Source organism: Natrix helvetica, assembly GCF_964273705.1.
Source record: "Natrix helvetica genome assembly, chromosome: 7".
Taxonomy (NCBI): domain Eukaryota; kingdom Metazoa; phylum Chordata; class Lepidosauria; order Squamata; family Natricidae; genus Natrix; species Natrix helvetica.
The window spans coordinates 46,866,621-46,881,449 of NC_138558.1; the positions used below are offsets into that span (position 1 = coordinate 46,866,621).

The 14,829-nt window shown below is 39.0% G+C and overlaps 1 protein-coding gene across 13 annotated transcripts in view; it reads right to left on the reverse strand.

The window, feature by feature from the left end:
- Positions 1-14,829, reverse strand: part of TENM3 (teneurin transmembrane protein 3) — a 1,436,054-nt gene that overhangs the window by 846,867 nt on the left and 574,358 nt on the right. For 2 of the 13 annotated variants that reach the window (XM_081959139.1, XM_081959142.1), the window contains exon 5: positions 7,847-7,919. The exons of the other annotated variants lie outside the window; for them this stretch is intronic. The gene's annotated coding sequence lies outside the window, so the exon portion shown is untranslated. The remainder of the gene's footprint in view (positions 1-7,846; positions 7,920-14,829) is intronic. 13 annotated transcript variants of the gene reach the window in all.

The following is a 14,829-nucleotide window of genomic DNA, read 5'->3' on the forward strand; positions in this document are numbered from 1 at the left end:
CATCATATATGCAGACTTTTAGTGGATTATATGTAAAATATTTTGATATAAAAATTGTGATTCTTGGTAAATATATAGGGTATTTAGAGGAAAATGTAGTGAAGCAAGAAGAGAGCTTCTTTAGAAACTTAAAAGACTTGTTTTATTATCAAATGAAAAAAAGGCATACGTTAAAGGAACACTTAAAACTAGTAGTTTTTGTTTATACTTCTAACAAACGTTATTGTGTTGCTCGTTCAAAGAACAGGCAAACAAAGGAAGTCTATACTTTTGAACACTAAAATTATTTGCCAGTGTGGCCCATGGGGAAGTTTGTGGGATAAAAAACATGATTTCACATAAAATATTCATGAGGTTACATGAGCCAGTGAGAAGGGCAACAATTTTCAATTATATGCTAACATCATACCACCTTGTAGCCCACTGTGAAGACTTTACCTTACCTCTAACCTAGGCAGTGACCATCTTTCTTTCAACCTTGTCATGAGATGAAAATGAAGAACCTCTGGTGGAATCCTAATCTGAGATATATTTCCATGGATAAAATAAATCTGCATGTGCTGCCATCTAATTTCTAAATTTCTCCAAAGCATCTTGCTTAAAACTTTCTATAACTGCTGCAAAGGATGCAAAAAAAAAAAAAAAAAAATCACTAAACACTTCCAATAATTATTGTGCAGATATCTATGGAGATTCTCATCTAGGTCCCAGTTGTCCCAAAAGTGCTTTTTCCTCCTAGAGGCAATTGGATTTTCTTGCTTTTCTTTGAAGATGTTTTGCTTCTCATACAAGAAGCTTCTTAAGCTCTGACTGGATGGTGGGGAATGGAACATTCTGCCAGCTGATAAATGAAGATGCACAGTTATTCTGAATACAGATGACTATAAGGCCAAGGTGAACAATCTTCTAATGCATACTGCTACATATGAGACTCTGAAGACCCCACCAGCAGTTATAAGAAAAAGGTCATTGATTTCTTGCAACACCTACTGAAGGGCAATGCCATCGACATATCACAATTTTTACCCAGTCTTTACCCTGGGGAAGCCATCCCATGCATATATGGACTCCCCAAAACCCACAAAGAGGGAAGTCTACTTAGACCAATTGTAGTATCAACTCTGTCACTTACAATATTACAAAACATTGTGACCACCTTATTAACTCCTGTAGTTGGAATACCACCCGTGACATCAACAATTCATGGGACTTTGCCAGCAAGGTTTGGAAAGTAAAACTGGACTTGGATGAGACCATAGTTTCCTATGATGTGACTTCTCTCTTCACCTGGATTCCAACAACTGAAGCTGTCAAGATAGTGAAAAAAAAATACTGCTAGAAGACAGCACCTTAAGTGACAGAACCAACTTCAGCCCAGACGGCATATGTGTCATATGTGGATCTCTGGATCTCTGCTTCACTAGTACTTATTTTAAATACAATGAAGATTTCTACAGGCAAAAACATGGCTGTTCCATGAGTTCACTTGTGTCCCCCATAGTAGCCAATCTTTATATGGAAGAGATAGAAACTGAAGTGTTAGACTCTTCATAGGAATTCCACCCACTCACTGGTATAGGTATATGGATGATACTTGGGTCAAGATCAAAACACAGGAATTGGAAGCATTCCCCAAACATATCAACTCTGTGGACAGATACATCAAATTCACACGGGAAGATGGTAAGGAAAATTGTCTAGCATTCCTGGATTGTGCAGTACACATTAAGGAAGACTGAAGCCTTAACACTGACATTTAAAAAAAACACACCATGCACACAGATCAATATTTACATTTTGATTCCCACCACTCACTGGACCACAAAATGGGAGTCATCAGAAGTCATTAGAACTGTACACCACCAAGCTGAAGGCCTGTCTACCAGCAAAGATGGGAAAGAAAAAGAACTAAAGCACATCCAGGAATCCATCTAAAAGTGTGGCTATCCCAAATGGGCCTTCATCAAATCTCAAAAAAGACCCTAAAGGAGCTCCTCCATAACAGACAACAAAGAAAAATAAATGAAGCAATGTTGTAATTCCATATGTTGCAGGAATATCAGAAAAAATCAGGAGGATCTTCAGCCAGCCCAAGTCAGAAGTTTGTCCACCCCAAGGATAAAATACCCAGGGACAAACTGAGCAACATGATATATGCTGTACAATGCAGCGAGCCATGTGCAGATCTGTACATTGGGTTAACAAAACAATGACTTCATGAACACATGGCACAACATAGGAGAACAAACCCATCAGGATTAGATTCAGCAATCCACCTGCATTTAAAAGACAAAGGCTACTCTTTTGAAGACAACAAAGTCCACATTTTGGACAAAGAAGACCGCTGGTTTGAAAGAAAAGTCAAATAAGCCATCTATGTCAAAATTGAACAGCCCTCTCTCAACAGAGGGGAGGAGGGATGTGACATCATTTATTTCCAATCTACAACACAGTCCTTTCACAGTTCTAAGAAGGCTCCCACTCATTTGCACTCAGGTGACCTTGATGACACAGGTAAACCTCCAGGTGGCCTTAATGACTTACTAAAAGAATGCAAATGACCAGCTATCTGCAAGGAGTGTAAGTCCTTCCATTCCCATCCATCTAGTCAGAGCTGAAGAAGCTTCTTGGATGAGACGCAAAATGTCTTCAAAGAAAAACAAGAACAAAAAAGCCCCTATTTTGTGTCAATCAGAAAGGTTGGCAGTATGGCAGTTCAAATCCCTAGTATAGGTCTCCTGCATGAGCAAGGGTTTGGACTAGATGACCTCCAAGGTCCCTTCCAACTCTGCTACTGTTAAATGTTAGAATGCACAGAATAATTATTTTAGAGTCTCCAAGTGCTAGTTTGATAAAGAATTTTCTCAGCCAGGACTGATATAATTTCTACCTAAGGAGATGTAAAATAGAGTAAAGTACTAACATTCCTGAAACATTTTCTCTTTATTATTTAACTAAATAATAGAATAACAGAGTTGAAAGTCAACTTGGAGGTCTTCTAGTCCAACCCACTGCTCAAGCAGGAGGCCCTATACTCGGGATGGCGAACCTATGGCACGTGTGCCACAGGTGGCACGCAGAGCGATTTGTCAGGGCACGCGAGGCATTGCCCTGTCAGCTGAGTTCAGCCTTTTTTAAAGCCATTTTTGTCCTCTCCAGGCTCCAGGGGCTTTATAGGAGTCTGGGGAGAGCAAAAAGAGCCCCCCCCCGAGGCCCTCCAGAGGCTTTAGAAGCTTCCCTGAAGCCTCCGTAGCACAAAAAAAAAAAAAAACCGGCCCTATGGGCAAAGCGGAAGTTCGGGAACAGACTTCCGGTTTGCTCGTAGGGTCCTTTTTAATCCTCCGGAGGCTTCAGGGAAGCCTCCTGAAGGTCCCTGAAGCCTCTGGAGAGTCTCCGGAGGGGGACGGAGGAGGCTGTTTTCGCCCTCCCCAGGCTCCTATAAAGCCTCTGGAGCCTGGGGAGGGCGAAAAAAGCATGGGGGCTCGTATCTCTCATGCGTGCATGCACACTGGGGGGCTGTGCATTGCATTATGGGGGTGGCACACCTTTGCACAACCCCCCTGCACTCAATTACGGTGCCTCCACCGTAATTAAGAGGCCCTGGGTCACGGTTCCCTCAGCACTTGGAACAGTAGCTTTGTCCACCATCTTGAAGGAGATTTGTCAAACAAAATGGTGGTTCACAACCTTTTCAACCATCTGTAGCCGCCCTGCTACTCATGTGATAGTCTCTGGGGCAGAACGCTGCAGGGAGAAAGGCCTGGGCTGATTCTGGCGCTCACCTCCTCCAACAGGATCACCACTTCTTGCTGTCTTATTGCCCTTCCGAGTCCTCAGACAGTGCTGCCGACGAGGCGCGACTCCTCCAAGTCGGCAGGTTGGCGCTGGCAATTGTGTGGCTCTGCTACATCAGGAAGCAATCTGGCAGGCTCAAATGCGGGGTGGCAATGAGTTGACAGCTTCCCTCCTTCAGCCAGCAGCTTAGAAATGGCATGGCAGTGAATTGAGAGCTGCACCTCTCTACTCACTCTCACACCAATTGGGAAGGTTCATCGGTCACAGAATCAAGTGCCACTGCCACTACAAGGAAAGCCGCCCTTTGCGTGGCAATTTCAAAGGCCTCAAAGGCTCCAGAGCTGTCAAAATCCTTTCTGAAGGGAGCCACGGCAGCGCTGCGATTTTCCCTTGCCGCTGGAGTTAAGTGGGGATCCGAGACACAGTTAGTGACTCTCCAAGAGTGGTACGCTCTCTCCTGCCTAGTCAGGGGTCCTGGGGAAGCAGATGGCCCACAGGGCGAGCTATGGGCCTAAGCCCTCACACTCCAGCCCTAGCTGACATCTCGGAATAAAGATTCCAGTCCCTCAGAAGGTAATGAAACAAGGCAATACCAATTAATTGTTCAGAAACCAATATGCTCAGGAGATATGCGATGACACGACCATCCTTGAAGTGGACTGAGTCAAAAAGCTGGGTAAGGTTAGCAACAAAGGGCATGTCTTCACTAACTTTAATCAGACTCAGTCCAAACAGAAGGCGGACAATGTAAACCCATGCATGGATGCTATCGCCACCACTATTGAGAAAGCAGAGTTACAGGTAAGCAAAGTGGTAAAAGATCCAACAACTAGTTTTTGACAAAAAAATGTATTTTTGCATCTTGTATCCCATGTACTGCTATACTTACTGTAGCTCCAGTTCTAATAATTATATCCTGATTGAGATTTTGGCCACCTTCTATTTTACATCAGCCAGAAAGAAAACGTAGCATTCCAAATTTAATACTCTTTCCTGTTTCATATTCAGAAATCCTTAAATTTATCTTCTATTGAAGAATGAGAAATGGTAGAAGGAAACTTCTAGTTCCTCTAGAATTCTTGAATAAATCCTGATAGTTCCCTTGTCCAAAACTGTCAACAACTCCTTACTGCAGGGGTGTCCAAACTTGGGAACTTTAAGACTTGTGGACTTCAACTCCTGGGGAATTCTGGGAGTTGAAGTCCACAAGTCTTAAAGTTCCCAAGTTTGGACACCCCTGCCTTACTGCTACCTAAAGACTGCAATTATTCCATCATACTTTCAATCTTTAAGAAAAGACTTTAATCTTTAATAACAAGGCTATTTGGGGTGATACAGGAAAACAGATAGCCGCAAAACAAGCAGATTAAGACCAGGTTACTCGACAGTTGATCAGTATACAATTTTATACCATCTGGGCAAGAAGTATTCAAACTCTATACCACTTTTGTGGCAGCTTTGAATTTAATTCTTCAGGACAAATTGTAGAGGAAGTTACCTGCCTCTTCCTTTGATCATCTCCTTCTCAGGAAGATAATGCTGCTGTTTAAAAACACTTTTATGAAGCAGCAAATCAGATTTAAAACAATACCTAGGAGCAATAACATCTTTTTGTTCTCGATAACAAATCTGGAAATTAATTGTACCAAAACAAAATAAGTAGTATTCACTGGAAAGTTTTAACATTTCTATATTTGGAATATTACGGATAAACCTATTGAAAAAGTGAAGGACTTTAAACATTTATTACTCATTTCAAATTATATATCTTTTAGCGTAACCAAATAAATTAGCTCTTATAATGAGCACTAAAACCTTCCGAGATTATCAGATTTGCGAGCCATAAAAGCAAAAAGTAATAACTTTATACCCCCAGCAACCAAATAATCAAAAAGATCTTTTTAAATTTGCTATTACATGGTGTACCACACTGTACATACAACAGGATAGAAACTTCTATCATGTTATTAATTCAACCCCAATCGTATATACCTTGATTAACTGTGAAGGCACTCTTGCAGATAAAACATCATTGTTCTATCTTGATTTTTTGTTAATTTAAATTCTGGCTAAAACAAATATTCTGGGATGAATAAATATTAAAGTTTATATTTTTGGGTAGTTTCAATATTCGGGATTTAGGGATGCCATATGCAGTTACAATCTATCCAACTTTACTCAAAATAGAAAGTTTATGGAGATAACAGGACACAGATTTGATAAAGCTGCATGCTTCATTCTTGAGAACACTTTATCTTTTACAAATTTCTTCCCATTCAACTGATTTTATAGTCAATTACGTTTTCCTTTGCTAGGAAAATGGGACAAATGAAACTCCTTTCTGGATCTGGGTAATCTATCAGACTGAACTACTCACAGAACAATCCATATTGGATAGAAAGCTTTGGCTCCAATAACTCCTATTATTTCCAAGTCAGGTAATCCTTATTAATTCTGGATCCATGACCTTCCTAACTGATTAAGACATTTCAGGAGTAGCATGTGGTTGGGTCAAGCAGTAAGTAAATTCCTCTTTGCAGGGCAGAGTGGTACCATCCACTCTGAAGGAGGTGGTTGTGGTCCCCCTCTCAATAGGTCATCCATGGACACACCCTCCCCCAGTATTGAACAACTTTTATCCAGTCTCTAATCTTCTTTTTTAAGGAAGATTGTTGAGTGGGTGGCTGGGGTACAGCTACAAAGGCCTCTGGATACAGCAAATTATCTGGACCCTTATCAATCTGGGTTCAGGCCAGAGCATAGCAGTGGTTGCACTTGCCAATTGTGTGGAGGTTTGGGAATAGAGGTGGTGTGAGACCGTTCTTGCCATCCCAGATCTTTCAGAATCATTTACCATCAACCAGCTTTGAGAGTTGGAAGTGGGAGACACTGTTTTGGTTCTCTTCCTCCATGGTTTCAATTGGTGCTGGTAGGAGAGATCGATTCCTAGGTCCCTACAATGTGAGGTGCCCAGAGTTTAAGCCTTTAACCAATCCTCTTTAACATCTATAGGAAGTGGTCATCTGTCAGTATGGGGTTCAATATCTTCGGTATTGCAGATGATACCCAGTGATATATCTCCATTCCTAGTCAGATGGATGATACTGTTGAGGTGCTGGTTGAATGCCTGGAGGCCATAAGGGTCTGAATGGAAAGGAACCTGTTCAACTCAATCCTTGCAAGATGGAATGGCTATGGATTTTTAGGCCCCCACACCTAAATGATCTTTGACTCTGAATGGCATGGCAGTTCTGTGGACTAAGCTGATGCATCATTTGAGAGTCCTTCTATATTTGTGGCTCCTGCTCAAGGAAGAGATAGAAGCTGTGGCTGAGAGTGCCTTTGCAAAGATTCATCCAGTATACCAATTATGGCCTTTCATGGACTGGAGTCCTTCCTCACGGTCACTCATGCAATTGTTATCTCCCATTTGGATGACTGCATTACATTCTACATGGACTGCCCTTGAAGACCATTTGGAAACTTCAGCTGGTCCAGAATGCAGCAGCATGCAGGGTAATGGTAATGAATGAATGAATGAATAAATAAATAAATGGATGCTGCTTCTCAAGTGCTTAATTTAGATTAAGTCCTTTATAAGCTTCATGTCAAATAAATTCTAATCAGTGATTATAATTTGCTTCTTAAGGTATAGATATAATGAGTTACGGGGGAGCAAGCTTTGGGTTAAAACTGAAAATGTCTGACATGGAAAAGAAAAGAGAAATTCATTCTTTTTATTTCACCATCTATTTCCATTACTTGTCAGATAAAAAATATTAAATTATTAGAATCATTATGGTTGCAGTCAATGGATTCAGAAATATCAGGCTTATGTTATTTGTACCTCATATACATTACTTATATATTTTAAAAGAAAATATTTTTGCTCAGAGTGAGTTGACATAGTGTCATAGGTTTTGTATGTGTGTTAAAAATAAACTGCAGGAGTATGATATCTGATAATACTGAATTATCACAGAAAATAACATTCACACTTAGTCTTACAGAATACAATTAATGGTTAGTAACAGATGTTCAGGATATATACCTTAGCCCCATGGATATTTAGAGATGATTTTTCTTCTGCTTTATGAAGTTTAGACTGGTCCTTTTGATATAGTCTGAAACATTCAGATAAAAAACCTAGTAACATATGCTTGCTACTGAATTCCTCCCAACCCCCTTCCCCTCTAGCAGCTAAGGACTCCAGAGAGGCAGGACTAAAATGCAAGAACACATGCTGAATACCCACTGGGATACTTTTTTCCTCATACATACTAATGAAGATTGAAGTGCAAGAAAGAATAGATATCAAATTCGGATAACTAATGAAGATTGATGCTTTATTATAGATTTATCTTGAGACACCAATTTAGGAAAATCCAGAAAAAAGTAACAAAATATACCCAGATTAAAATCAGGAAGATTTAGAAAGGTTATAATTTAGTACAAATGTAACCATTCTTATGCAGTTAGCCAGTGACATCAAGGGTTGAGATCTTCATGGGATGCAGGTACCAGAAAGCTTCATCAAGATCCTCAAATCCTTTAAAAAGAATCAAATCTAATTGTGATCTGCCACAGGGCGAAAGCACAGGGTAACTTAAGAATTTGCAAAGGATGGCCAATGTGTTGGGGCAGAACAGCAGATAGAAGTCATGTGTAATGACAAGAGACCACACCATGGCAGCAAAGCAATGGGCAAATCTCTAACTCTTTTCTGCCATCCAGTGGTTAATCCAAGGTTTTTTAGGACCAGATTTGATTGATTCTGCTATTGATGCAAATAACTAGTACCGTACTATTCTGTTCCCAAGAGGTTATTCTCACTCTAAACTACTGCCTTCCCTCTCTAAAAGTTACTTTTATATGCAAGTATAAGAGATGAAGTTGGCAAAGTAGGAATTAACATTGGTCAAACTAGACAATACTTCTGCATACCACTGAGAAAAGAACAGCATACAGTTTATTGGCAAAAAAGAATGCATACGCTTACAATTGTTTGTGTGTGTGCATGTGGGTATGCATCCATGTACATGTGTATACACATACACTTGTATGTGCTTGTATCTATATTGGTTGATGCCTGTTTTCTGATGGAGGCAGATCTAATTTACCATGAAGCCACTTAGTTGGCAGAGGAATCTACAGGATTCAGCGTTTTTATCAAAATGATGAAAGTAGTATCATGCTTTGTGACCCCAATCCTGCTTGTTTTGTACATATGATGTCATAAAGCATCAGGTCTATGTGACTCTGATTCTGTCATTGATTTTTCCTTGATCCTGCTCTCCCCTTGTAGCATTACTATTGTAACTGTATAGCAGTTTCAAAATGGCAAAGCTTCTGCCATGACCTAATTCCAGAATACAGGGTTCAGTTATTATAACCCGACATTTACAGCTGTATCTTAAATCTTACAGAAAACATTGGTACTAGAACAGACCTCTCTGTAATTCTTCAACTGACACCAATAATTAGAATGGAAGGAGACATCTGAAAGATTCCCTTTAAGATCCAGAGAAGCCACATTTATCTCCTACAGTTAATTTTCAATATAAGAAAGAAAAAGAAACAACCTTGTATGTTAAAGGGAAATAGTTCAGATGCTTGGGAGAACAATGTATTATTGTTTTTCTTTGCAGAAATATATCTTTTCTTCTTTTGATTTACCCATGCTGGCTTTCAATAGAACACTTTAAATGAGAATGAATTGTATCTTAGTTATCAATAGTTCTGTTCTGTTCTTCTTTTAAAATCTTTAAGTTTATATCTATACTGACAGTTTAAATAGTTTGAGATTGTGCCTAAAAGGCAAATACTGTTGTACAAGAAGTACAAGAACATTTAACTTAAAATCAAGGCTAAAACTAAGGTATTTATTTCATTAGCTTTATTGTGTGCCACCCATATTTTTTTTTAAAAAAAAACTTTCATAATAAAAACAAAACACATTAAAATAATAAGCAAAAATATAAAAAGTCATGTGTCCACCATTTTCACCCACCAAATATCCTCCTTCAATATAAGGCATAATTGCAAACAAAAGCAATAGAAAATAATCCAACCAGTGTCTTAAACTTCAAAAGAGCTGATTTTAACAAACTCAAAGAGAGTGTAGGAAAGATTCCATTATGAAACTCCTAAAGGGGAAAACAACTCAAGAAATATGGGAAACACTGAAATTCAATCATAAAAGCCCAGTCAAGCAGATACAATTGAAAAAGAAAAATAAGAAATTCAGGAAAAAAACCAGCATGGCTGCACAAAGATCTCTCCCTGACAAACTGAAAGACAAAAAGGGCCAATACAAAAAATGGAAAGAGGGACAACAAACTAAGAGTGAGTATCAGCAGATAGCCAGAACATGCCAAAATGAAGTCAGAAAAGCAAATGCTCAGAATGAACAAATTATAACAAATTATAGCCCAACATGCAAAAAAAAAAAATCCTACCATAAAAGACAAACGAGAAATAAAAATTAAAATAAGCAAGAAATTAGTAAGACACCACCTATCTGACCTTTATGAATATAAATCACCAGGACCTGACAGATTACAACCCAGAGTTCTGAAGGAGCTCACAGATGTTATCGTAGAACCATTGTACAATATCTTTCAAAAATCCTGGAGCACTGGCGAATTACCAGAGGATTAGAAAGGAGCTGATGTAATTCCCATCTTCAAAAAAGGAAAAATAGAAAAAAACAGACCCAAGAAACTACAGGTAGCCCGACATCAATACCTGGGAAGATCCAGGAAAAGATCATCAAAAACAGATCTGCGAACAATTAGAAGCAAATTAAGTTATAACTAGTAGCCAGTATGGGTTTGTTAAAAACAGATCATGCCAAACCAATCTCATTTCATTCTTTGATAAATTGACTAAATTAGTAAATCAGTGAAATACTCTGAACATAGTACACTTAGACTTCAGTAAGACATTTGACATGTAGACCCCAATCTATTTCTTGGTAAACTAGAAAAATGTGGAATAGACAACATCATCACCAGATGGATTTTTAGTTGGCTGACAAACCTTAATGAGTAGTCCTTAATGGTACTACATCCACATGGAGACAAGTAAGCAGTGAGGTACTACAACATTCTGTATTAGGCGCCCTGTATTCTTCAACATATTCATAAATGACGTAGATGAGGAAATAGAAGGGAAACTCATCAAATTTGCAGATGACACTAAACTTGCAGAAAGAACCAACACTCCAGAAGACAAGCTCAGGATCCAAAAATATATTGACAAATTTGAACAATGGTCCCTATCCAACAAAATGAATTTTAATGTGGATAAAAGTAAAGTTTTTACACATAGGCAGGAAAAATCAAAGGTGAGATTAAGCGACACCTGGCACAAAAATAGTAACTGTGACATGGACCTTGGAGTTCTAGTGGATGATCAATTGAATAAGAGTCAGCAGTGTTCAGCCACTGCCAAAAAAGCTAATATAATCCTGGGTTGTATAAACAGAGGCATAGAATCAAGATCACATGAAATATTAGCACCACTTTATAAAACCCTAATAAGACCACACCTGGAATACTGCAACCAATTTTGATCACCATACTACAAAAAAGATGTTGAGACTTTGGAAAAAGTTCAGAGAAGAGCAACTAAGATGATCAAAGACCTGGAGACTAAAACATATGAAGAACGGCTGCAGGATCTGGGTTTGGCTAGTGTAAAGAAAAGGAGAATTATGAGTAACATAATAGCAGTATTCCAGTATTTGAAGGGTTGCCACAAAGAAAAGAGAGTCAATTTATTTTCCAAAGTACCAGAAGACAAGAAAAGAAACAATGGATGGAAACTGATCAAGGACAGAAGCAACCTGGAATTAAGGAGAAACTTCCTAACAGTGAGGACAATTATCAGTGGAACAGCTTGTCTTCAGAAATCACTGGAGGTTTTTAAGAAGAGATTACACAGTCACTTATCTGAAATAGTATTGGTTCTCCTGCTTGCGAAGGGGCTGGACTAGAAGTCCTCCAAGGTCCCTTCCAGTTCTAATTCTTATTCCTATTCCTATACCCATTCCATTCCATTCTATTCTATTCTCATAATTACTCTCCTGAAACCTAGGAAGAAGGGCAAGAATGGATTCCTATGAGAATGACAATTAAAGCATTGGCTAGCTAGGGATTTAAACTGATTGGTTCCAATGTCCTATTAGTTGAGAATTTCATATGCATAGAACTTGGTCCAATTTGTTCTGCTCAGATGGACTGATGAATATAGGAGAAGGTCCTCCTCAGATGATCTTTCTGTTTCTGCAGAAAGAATAAAGGGGAAATGTCCTCATTTGTGGATAGTCTGTGTGTGATAAAAATAACCGCATGTATATTAATTAATGAAAATTAATTAATTGTATAAATAAAGTACCTTATTTTACAGGCATTTTAATTCCCAACAGTGATTATTAAATTAATTAATACGCGTATCCTGAACTGTTAGATGAGTTGGGAGGTGGGGACAGTGAAGTATGATTTCTGGCATGGATATGTGTATGTTTGGGTCTCTCAAAAAGTGACATGCACATTCTTACTGGATAAACACAGATCACTAGGATTGATTTCACCAGATCTTACAGTCTTTGATTGACAAGGAAGAACATTTTCCTAAGTGGAGTTTAAAGAAAACATTTGCAAAACATTCTGAATTGCACACATTAATAAAAATGTTCACCAAGTGGGCTAATTTGTCTCCTAACAAAACAAGTTTCTGCTTCTCTGCTATTAGTGTAAAATACATAAATTTAGATGTTTAAATTTTAATATATCTCCAAGAATGCTTTAGGAAATTAAACTTAAAAACCAATATTTTATTGTTTTTATCAAATTTTACAATGTCACTAGAAATGTGTCTTCATTATTTATACAGGATTTATAGTTCCTGAAACTTTTCCTGTGTATATATCAGTATAAACTGACCTAATTTGCATCTCTTGGACTAATATGCAGATATAAAATTATCTATTAACTTCCATGTCCACTGAGACAAATATGCATATTTTAAAAAGAATACATCTACAAAGACTAATTCAAAATATCTTTACCTATATCTATATTATATTAAAATGTATGAAGTTTCAAAAATGCAGTTTAATGCCAATATAGTATGGAATAACTTTACAGATTAATGAATTAGAAATGGATTCATCTAGGCATCCTTACTCAGACAACAAATTTGTTGAAGTATGTCCTTCTTAAGAATATTCTTTCTGTTGCCTCTACATTTACTGAAAGTATACACACAAAACTAACTTTCCTCATCAGACCTGGAGAAAGACAGAATACTCTCCATGTTGTGAATCCTATTGTGTGGCCTATTCCGAAGTTTATGTGTGAAAAACTATTAGAGTCTTATGATCAGAAATGGAGAACAGAAGAAAACAGAGATAAACCTTCAGTGAATCATTTTCTAGAAATCAAAAATCACATTTCAGAATTGTAGTTTTGAATCATAGAACATTATGAGAGTGTTCATGAGTTTGCTTTACTAAAAAAGAAGAGAAATAAGTGGATCTTATTATTGAAGAGTCTTAACCTGAGGCTAGGGGTTATATATTTATGTACATTTCTCTCTCTGATTATCTTTCTGTACGTGTTTTCCCATCCATCCATCCATCCATCCATCCATCCATCCATCCATCCATCCATCATATGTCAGTTGCTTATTTTCGCTTTCTTTGAAGCTCACTAGCAACTGCCATAACCAGGGGGAGGGTCATTTGGGATGGGAAAAGTGTGAAAGAATGTTGTGGGGAAATTGGGGAGCATGGACATTAACTTTAAGGATGTGTCAAACCAAGCCATCTTCCTGCCTTCAACGATGCCAGCCCTGGGAAAGGAATTTATAGTAGCGCCTGAGCCAGGTTCCCAAAACTTTGGAACAGGACCTGATTGTACTACTCTCACAGGAGGGAGGGTTTGGGACATTGAGGATTGCTTTCATTATATGATTTTCACATGGTTTTTCTTCAGAGCTTGCTTTTCTCATGCTGCATTTAGCACCTCTAATAAAATTACCTTTTATCTAGGGTCATTCTTTCCTAGGGAGCAAGCTGCAGCCAGTTTGACAGTAGCAAGCTCTGCTGTAGCAGTCAACAAAGAAACCAATATCTACCGAGGTGACTGAGCAAAAAATGACAAGCCATGAAAGTGGCTTGGAAGAGGCTAGAGCTTGCAGAGGCTCCCCTGCCAAACTGCATTTCCCTAAAGAGGAGCTCAAAATATTGGGGAATGCGAGCATCAGTGAGGAAGCCCCAAAACTCTGGTGCTTGCTAACCCTGGGGATGAAAGATGAAGAACTGGAGGAAAAAGACCTTGGTGTAATGTGCACCCAGGGAAGCCATGCAATCGGGAGACAGGAATGAAGTGGCAGTCAGAGTAAGAATTTCAAGGGGAGCTGGAAGAGCAGGAAGACCTGGTGGAACAAGCCCAAAGGATGTTAAGAGATGCCTTCGGAAATCACTGAGCCAAAGAACTCCTTGTCCAGCTGGCCAACCCATGCTGGGAACAGCAAAAGATGGTACCAAAGCACAGGTGGCCATGGTGTGTGTGGCAATCTCTCCTGGACTCATTCTGGCCCAAGCAGTCTCACTATCAGCTGCTCAAGCAATGCAGCCTCTTCCACAAGGGGGGCCTACTCTTTCCTGGCCTTGGGCTTGAAATATGGAGGAGACCCAAAGCAACTGGGGTTTTCCTCATGCAGGTGTGTAACTGGTAGGCAGGAGTATGGAGCAGATCTGGCTACTGAAGCAGCCCAGGTCAGATGCATAATTATGGCAATGGAAGGCACCACAGCAGACTGGATGGTCTTTCTTCACAATGACAACTAGTAAGAGCTCTGAAATTTCGATCGATTCCCAATGGCCCTGTGCAAGCATTTTGAAGATCCATTCACTGAACAGAAAGCCTGAACCTGCATCAAAACCATCAACCAGAGTCACAAGGGGTGGCAGCTTACAAACAAGAGTTCCATGAGATGGCATGTTGGTTGGCAGATTGGCTGGAA